Source organism: Mus pahari, chromosome 12, assembly GCF_900095145.1.
Source record: "Mus pahari chromosome 12, PAHARI_EIJ_v1.1, whole genome shotgun sequence".
NCBI lineage: Eukaryota > Metazoa > Chordata > Mammalia > Rodentia > Muridae > Mus > Mus pahari.
This window is the reverse complement of record NC_034601.1, coordinates 14,753,709-14,759,687: the sequence shown is the minus strand read 5'-3', so window position 1 is coordinate 14,759,687 and position 5,979 is coordinate 14,753,709. Positions and strand designations below refer to the sequence as shown.

Genomic DNA, 5,979 nt, shown 5'->3' with positions numbered 1-5,979 from the left:
CTATCAGACTTTCAAAGAAGACCTAATTCCAACTCTCCTCAAAGTATTCCACAAAATAGAAACAGAAGGTACTCTACCCAATTCATTCTATGAAGGCTGGTGGATTTTTGATGAAGAAGGAGCTGAACTACTTTGCCAAGGCTTTGGAGAGTCCAGAGCGACACTCCCTGGCTATCTTGGGAGGAGCTAAAGTTGCAGACAAGATCCAGCTGATCAATAATATACTAGACAAATTCAATGAGATGATCATTAGTGGTGGAATGGCCTTTACCTTCCTTAAGGTGCTCAACAACATGGAGATTGGCACAACTCTGTATGATGCAGAAGGAGCCAAGATTGTCAAAGATCTCATGTCCAAAGCTGAGAAAAATGGTGTGAAGATTACCTTGCCTGTTGACTTTGTCACTGCTTACAAATTTGATGAGAATGCCAAGACTGGCCAAGCTACTGTGGCCTCCGGTATACCTGCTGGCTGGATGAGCTTGGACTGTGGTACGGAGAGCTGCAAGAAATATGCTGAGGCCAAGGCCCGAGCTAAGCAGATTGTTTGGAATGGTCCTGTTGGGGTATTTGAATGGGAAGCCTTTGCCAGGGGAACCAGGTCACTCATGGACGAGGTGGTGAAAGCCACTTCTAGGAGTTGCATCACTATCACAGGTGGTGGAGACACTGCCATTTGCTGTGCCAAATGGAACACAGAGGATAAAGTCAGCCATGTAAGCACTGGGGCCGGTGCCAGTCTAGAGGTCCTGGAAGGTAAAGTCCTTCCCGGGGTGGACACTCTCAGAAATGATTAGTATTTTCTTTCCTGCCTTTGGTTTCTGTGCACAGCCCCTAAGTCAACCTAGTGTTTTCCGCATCTCCATTTGGTGTAAGCACAAGATTCAGCTAGTGGCTGAGATGCAGCATAAACAGTTAAACTTAAACAGTTGCACAGCATCTCAGGATTTGTCTGTGTTCTTCAAGATCCCATTTAAATTCCTTAGTGACTAAAACCATTGTTCATTGTAGAGAGTGTCTATTTATATTCTGCCTGAGAAAGGAAGTGCGCTGTAAAGGCTGAGCTCTCTCTGATGTATGTAGCCCCTGGTTGGCTTCATCACTCACTGTTCATGACTCAGCAGGGCAACCTGATGAAATCCCAGCTGTGAGTCTGCAGAAGCTGATCTATTCAACAATAAAGATGTCCACTGAAACCAAAAAATAAAATAAAATAAAATAAAGATTCAATGACTCAATATGGCAAAGACGTTTATTCTTTGAACATTAGTATAATTGGAGAACTCTTTCAATGTATCATAATTCTGTAATTTGTTAATAAAAGAAGCCTGGTTAGTGACTCTAATTAAGAGATGCTTACATATTCCAAATGAAAATCAAAGACAAATCACCCATATTTTCTATCAACTGGGCAACTTCAATATGAGAAATAGAGTGTGGAGCTGCAGATGGAGAGCTTGAGGTAATATCCTTGCAGTATCTTTTCAATCTATGCTCAAGGTCCCACTTTGGCTCTAGAGGATTCCATGCCCTCAGTTAGAACAGAGAAGAGCTCAAATCCATGCAGAACCAGAGGATGCAATGGTACCAGTGCAACTGAGGAATCACCTGATGTAACACAGCAAACATACGACTCATGCAAGGAAAAGGCAAAGTGAAGGATTAAAGTGTAATGAGAAGTTTAAAGACCTCAGAGTGACAACTGTGAGCTTTACCTGGGTTCTCACTAAATGCCGAAAGAGCTATGGAAAGGGGACAGCCATGATCCCCAAGCATGGCTCTAGGCTTGGTGAACTGTGAATTGGTCCTTCTACTCTGAGGGAGAGTATATCAGAGTTCACCTGTACATACTAGCCCAGCTTCCCAGATATCCAGGTTAGAGCGGACTGCCAAGGCCATTGTGTTTAAGGAACGTTGATAATACAAGATTTACTGGGAAGACAGTAAAGAAAAAACTAGACAATTCCAGTTAGTCATTCACTAGAGGCCTATTTAATATCTTCTATTCACACAGGAAGCCACTTAGCTCCATCTGACCTGGGAGAATAACCTAATTCTAGAAAGTCAGAAGGCTGGTGTGTACCACATGTATTCCTTGAGATAAATCTGGAAGCTGGAAACAAAATACATCATACTAAGGTCAAGTTTAGGTCCTGAGAACATGGTGGCCTACAGGACACATCTGTAGAGCAGTGCCAGTGGGTGAGATAGGACAGGAACAAACACGTGATGCTCTAATAGATGATACTATACACTCTGAAGAGGGAAGAAAACAACACTAGCTGTATGTTCACAAAGAGATACAGACATCTTTAAATAAAGGAGGAATGAATGAGAAGGTACTTGGGTTCTTAGCAAGAGAAATTCCATTTACAAAGAACCATGGATGAGAGCATTGAAGAAAGACATAGATAGAACAAGTGAATGGAATGAGCATGCACCTAATCCTGTAGATACTTGATGTGCCAGGGTAGGGGGATACCTAGTGGGTCCCACCATGTCAGAGAAGAAGGAGATGAGGAATGGGGGAGATACTCTGTAAGGAGGGCCAGGAAGGGACAGCATTTGGGATATATATTCATTCATTCATTGTTCTGTATGTTTAGAGTTTTGATTATTATGTAGTGGGAGAATTTTATTTTATGGCCTGATCTATTTGCTGTTCTATACGTTTCTTGTACATTTATAGGCATCTATTCCTTATGATTTTAAAAAGCATGCTTGTTCCTAGCCTGGTCTCCTTTCCCAGTGCCACGGCCCCTCACAACTTAGCTCCAAGATCACACCACCACTGGCTCCACTTCCATCTGGCCCATGCCTCCAGCTAACTCTGCTAGGCCTCCCAATAACCATCCTTCCAGAGAATGTCTGGAGCTACCGCTCTCATTCCACTGACCAGCCACCCCAGCAGCCCACTTTCTCTTGCCCACCTGAGTAACTGCAGATGGAAAACACTAGATAGCCTTATTATTTTTAAACCAGCCAGATAACACAACCACTGGATTGTCCTATTGTCCTAAACTCATCAGCTAGCTTATATCAGAATACTTGCAGTGGCAGAGGTCACAACCATTTCTAATAGCTCCTAGGCATATACGGTATTCATGCTCCTTTCTCCCAGATAACACCACGGGCTCTAACAGTCCCCAGGGTTCATGTTCCTCTCTCCCAAGTCTGGCCAGAAAACCCCTTTCTGCATATTGTCTCCTCTTCCTTCTGGGATCCAGAAATTCCACCTCTATATCTTCATCCAGCACTTGACTTCTGCCATCTTCATTGACCCAATCAAGAAACAATTACAGAACTTCCCCCTATAGACATCTTTTATTTTAGATCAGAAAATGTTTGTTTCTATGTTTCTTTTTTTTAATATTTGCTGGGCCTTTGACTTAAGATTCTTCTTCCCCTATTGCTTTTATTCTTAAGTTTTGTCTTTCCATAGTGCCCCAGTCTTCTTGGATGTTTTGTTTTAGGAGTTTTTAGGTTTACAATTTTCTTTGACTGATGTATCTGTTTCTTATATTGTATCTTCAATGCCTGATATTCTTCCATGTCTTGTATTCTGGGTTGTGAGCTTGTGTGTGTGTGTGTGTGTGTGTGTGTGTGTGTGTGTGCTGTGTTTTTAGGCTTTCTTAAAGGTATGTATTAATTTCCTCTTTAAGAACCTCTATCATCTTCATACACGTGGTTTTAAGGTATTTTTCTTGTATTTCAGCTATGCTGAAATATTAAAGGCCCTCTCGGGTGGGATGGATGGGCTCTGTTTCCTTGTTTTGATCAGCTGGCATGGTCCCAGTGAATGTATGATGCTATTGAGAGCTGAGATAATGAGATGGGGTAAATTTGAGGAAGGCTGGGAGAGATTTGTGAGATAGTTTGGGGATAGTGTCAGAGAGAAAAGGGAGACAGCAGCAGTTCCCTGTACAAAGCTGGATTTAAGGCTGATGGCATTTGTCATTGGATTTTAATCCAGGGCTACTGAGGTCTTGGTTGTATTCTAAGCAATGGTAACTAATATTACAACTGGAAACACATCTCATGGAAACACCATGTAATTGCTGCCTACCTTCAGCACTGGGTAACAGATTACTGCATTGATGTCTGTGCGGTCTGATTTTAAATCATGGTTGAGTCAGGGAAGACTCAGATGCAAGATATGGATCCAATATTCAAACAAGGCCAGTCTGGGAACTAATCATCAGCATTTTTTCATAGTTTAAAACCCATTCTGAGAGGAGTCAGCTAATGCACTCCCAGAACTTGGCAATGCCTACATTTCACCTGAGAAAACCCCACTGCTTCTTTGTGAAAACATGTTTTCAGCATTTTGTAGATATGACAGGCAGTGACACCACTATTTTATGGTAGAGACAAATCTTATATGTTAAAGAAATAGCCTATGTCATGTCCAAAAAAATTAGAGCTGAAATTTGAACTTAAATATTAATTTTGATGTCTTTATAAAGAGTTCCCAGTTTTCTGTTCTCATGATTACAATATTAAACAGACATCCTACAGTCAGTTATTAATTTATTCACTCATTCAATTATCCACATAGGTATTAACACTAAAAACTACTTGTTCATCCAAGCATTTCTTGTTCAACCATCTAGTCATTCAGCCATCTAGTCCTCTATTCATATACCCATCCTTTTATCCATCTGTGAAACTATCATCCATTTTTCATACATCCTTTCCCTTATCATTCAACTGTTCATCCAACCATTTATCTCTTCATCTGTCCACACACCAATGCATTTGTAAATCATCAACTTTTCCATTCGTTCTTCCACCCATTCATTAATCAGTTGCCCATTTTTTTTTTTTTTGTTTTTTTTTTTTTTTTTTTTTTTTTGCTTCATGGTCCCTTTAATATTTTCAATTTCCACTGTATTTACACCAAGAGGAAACCTGAGACAGTAAGACCTGGGACATCATTACAGCAGAGGTAACCAACTGTGTTTCAGCAAATGTCCTCTCACAATCAGTTGCCCATTTATACATTCATTCACCCACCACTCTTTTCCTTCCTACTTTCATCTTCTTTTTTCCCATCCTTTGAAGTACTTATTGAGAGTCATTGAGTGCTTCTTGGTGTGAAATGAAATATTTAGAGACCTGACACATTCCAAATCTTTTTGGATCAAAAACTTTACTTAGGTCAGTGTGGCTGTTGGAAGAGGAATGTGGGGAAGAAGATGGCAGGGTGGTTCAGAACAGCAATGCTCCAGCTTCTCTTAGTTTAGTTTTAGACTATAATATTACACTCACAGAACCGAATAATGAAGTGGGAAATGAACAAAAAATGATGGTGGCTATCTTCATGATACTTAGAGAACAGATACCTAATGAAGATATAGGTGAAAGGCTCCTAAAGTTTCTTAGACCATGCAAACTGTAGGTAAACAAAGACAATGGATAATTTTCCACATCTCTCTGATTATCAATTGATTTAAGGATTAAGACTAAGATGGATGGTTTTTGGTCTTGTTTTCAGTATAACACCAAATATAGAGTTCTTCTAGTAAATATGGGAATAGACAGGAAATACATATTTGTCTAATGTTAACTGATCTGGAGCAAAAAGATTAAAAGACATAAAACTTCCTTTCCATAGTTTGCCAAAAACATGATCTTATATTTTTTATGTAGAAAAAAATTGAAAACCAATACCACCTAAATTTCTGCCCCACGGGTATCCACAGTGGTTAGCCATAGATGCAGACCATAAGTATAGGCACAGATGAAGGCATACATACACACCTCATATCCTTATTCATATAATTATGTATATATATATATATATATATATATATGTGTGTGTGTGTGTGTGTGTGTGTGTGTGTGTGTGTGTGTGTGTGTGTGAGAGAGAGACAGATATTGTTATATAGTTGATCTTGAATCTGTATGTTTAGAATCCATCTTGGTTTCTCAAGTGCTGGAATTATATTAATAAACCCATATAGCTAACTCACCTCT

At 39.9% G+C, this 5,979-nt stretch overlaps 1 pseudogene; it reads left to right on the top strand.

Moving 5' to 3' along the window:
* Positions 1-797, top strand: part of LOC110330010 — a 4,404-nt pseudogene extending 3,607 nt beyond the window's left edge.
* Positions 798-5,979: the final 5,182 nt, after the last annotated feature.